The sequence below is a fragment of the Schistocerca cancellata genome, unplaced genomic scaffold, assembly GCF_023864275.1.
Source record: "Schistocerca cancellata isolate TAMUIC-IGC-003103 unplaced genomic scaffold, iqSchCanc2.1 HiC_scaffold_77, whole genome shotgun sequence".
NCBI classification, from domain to species: domain Eukaryota; kingdom Metazoa; phylum Arthropoda; class Insecta; order Orthoptera; family Acrididae; genus Schistocerca; species Schistocerca cancellata.
The window spans coordinates 4,673-7,500 of NW_026046138.1; the positions used below are offsets into that span (position 1 = coordinate 4,673).

At 56.7% G+C, this 2,828-nt stretch overlaps 1 non-coding gene across 1 annotated transcript in view; it reads left to right on the forward strand.

The window, feature by feature from the left end:
- The first annotated feature begins 1,142 nt into the window (after nt 1-1,142).
- The window catches only part of LOC126111629 (small subunit ribosomal RNA), a 1,909-nt gene continuing 223 nt past the window's right edge, over nt 1,143-2,828 (forward strand). The window contains exon 1 of the ribosomal RNA XR_007524158.1: nt 1,143-2,828. This exon is cut by the window's right edge and continues 223 nt beyond it. This is a non-coding gene — a ribosomal RNA (small subunit ribosomal RNA).

Sequence of the window (2,828 nt, forward strand, 5' to 3'; positions counted from 1 at the left end):
AGTCGTCTCTTCTCACACAGTGTGATAGCATGGTGCACCGCGTTCCACATCTGCGACATGGTACAGATGCTGGTTGACAGTCGGTCTCGTAATGGACATCGCATACGTAGGGGGCCACCTCCCACGTGTTCTCTAGTCGTGCACATTTTGTTGCGTGTATGTGGGCAGACGTAGTGTGTCGTGACACCTAACAGACAGGTATGCAATAATCGTTGCATTTGCAAACTGGGATGGACGTCTACGTTTGCTGGTGACGTTACGCAAATGAACAACTGGTAAACCCATTGTGGTGCGGTTGTTGTTGCTGGAGGTAAATCAGTAAGGGCAAATCTGTGTGTGAAGCGATACGCGGCGGTGGCTGGGTGGGACCGTCCCCGGCCGGTGAGGGGGGGCCGCCCGGCGTGCTGGCCGCGCGGTGCGTGGGCGCACGCGCTACAGCCGGCTGGTGGGGGCGCCCAGTGGCAGGCGCGCCGGCCGACGGACGCGGCAGGCGGCGCAGCTGCGCGCCGGGGCACCCTGCGCGCGGCGCCGGGCGGCCAAAGTGGGTCCTCGCGGGCCCGGTGCGAAGCGCGGTGGACATCTGCAGTGTGCTGGTCCGACTGAGGACTGTGTGCGTTGAGGATGCGCCGCCGCCCGGCACTCGGCGCCGCGACGCCGTCTGCTGCTCGGTCGCCCCAGCGGTTCTCGCTGGTGGTTTGTATCGCAGTTGTGCAGACGTGTTGGCACGTGCGCTGTGCTGGGAGAGTTCGCTTCGGCACCCACGTGGGGCCTTTGCCCTTCTGTGGCGCTGGCGTTGGAGCTGCCGGTCACCGTAGGTGGCGCGTGTTGTCTCCCGCCGGCAATGCCACGACAGCACGCTCCCGGGCCTCTGTCGGCAGCGGCAAGCTCAGTTGGGAGCACGGGTGGTCGCACCTAAAGCGTCTACTCGCCTAACTCCGGGCGATTGCGCCTCTCTCGAACCCGACCAAGTACTTAGGACGGCGCTGCGCGCCGCCGGGACCTGAGAGGGTTTCGAGGTGTATTGTGCAGGGGAGCTCAGCCTCCTCCTGTTTGCAGAATAATTGAGCGGACGCTTGCGTGTTCGCGCGGGCCCCTGGGACACACTCCCGGGCGGCCGGCTGCTCAGCTCTAGTTGACGCAGCTCCCTGGTTGATCCTGCCAGTAGTCATATGCTTGTCTCAAAGATTAAGCCATGCATGTCTCAGTACAAGCCGCATTAAGGTGAAACCGCGAATGGCTCATTAAATCAGTTATGGTTCCTTAGATCGTACCCACGTTACTTGGATAACTGTGGTAATTCTAGAGCTAATACATGCAAACAGAGTCCCGACCAGAGATGGAAGGGACGCTTTTATTAGATCAAAACCAATCGGTCGGCTCGTCCGGTCCGTTTGCCTTGGTGACTCTGAATAACTTTGGGCTGATCGCACGGTCCTCGTACCGGCGACGCATCTTTCAAATGTCTGCCTTATCAACTGTCGATGGTAGGTTCTGCGCCTACCATGGTTGTAACGGGTAACGGGGAATCAGGGTTCGATTCCGGAGAGGGAGCCTGAGAAACGGCTACCACATCCAAGGAAGGCAGCAGGCGCGCAAATTACCCACTCCCGGCACGGGGAGGTAGTGACGAAAAATAACGATACGGGACTCATCCGAGGCCCCGTAATCGGAATGAGTACACTTTAAATCCTTTAACGAGTATCTATTGGAGGGCAAGTCTGGTGCCAGCAGCCGCGGTAATTCCAGCTCCAATAGCGTATATTAAAGTTGTTGCGGTTAAAAAGCTCGTAGTTGGATTTGTGTCCCACGCTGTTGGTTCACCGCCCGTCGGTGTTTAACTGGCATGTATCGTGGGACGTCCTGCCGGTGGGGCGAGCCGAAGGCGTGCGACCGCCTCGTGCGTGTTCGTGCGTCCCGAGGCGGACCCCGTTGAAATCCTACCAAGGTGCTCTTTATTGAGTGTCTGGGTGGGCCGGCACGTTTACTTTGAACAAATTAGAGTGCTTAAAGCAGGCAAGCCCGCCTGAATACTGTGTGCATGGAATAATGGAATAGGACCTCGGTTCTATTTTGTTGGTTTTCGGAACCCGAGGTAATGATTAATAGGGACAGGCGGGGGCATTCGTATTGCGACGTTAGAGGTGAAATTCTTGGATCGTCGCAAGACGAACAGAAGCGAAAGCATTTGCCAAGTATGTTTTCATTAATCAAGAACGAAAGTTAGAGGTTCGAAGGCGATCAGATACCGCCCTAGTTCTAACCATAAACGATGCCAGCCAGCGATCCGCCGCAGTTCCTCCGATGACTCGGCGGGCAGCCTCCGGGAAACCAAAGCTTTTGGGTTCCGGGGGAAGTATGGTTGCAAAGCTGAAACTTAAAGGAATTGACGGAAGGGCACCACCAGGAGTGGAGCCTGCGGCTTAATTTGACTCAACACGGGAAACCTCACCAGGCCCGGACACCGGAAGGATTGACAGATTGATAGCTCTTTCTTGATTCGGTGGGTGGTGGTGCATGGCCGTTCTTAGTTGGTGGAGCGATTTGTCTGGTTAATTCCGATAACGAACGAGACTCTAGCCTGCTAACTAGTCGCGTGACATCCTTCGTGCTGTCAGCGATTACTTTTCTTCTTAGAGGGACAGGCGGCTTCTAGCCGCACGAGATTGAGCAATAACAGGTCTGTGATGCCCTTAGATGTTCTGGGCCGCACGCGCGCTACACTGAAGGAATCAGCGTGTCTTCCTAGGCCGAAAGGTCGGGGTAACCCGCTGAACCTCCTTCGTGCTAGGGATTGGGGCTTGCAATTGTTCCCCATGAACGAGGAATTC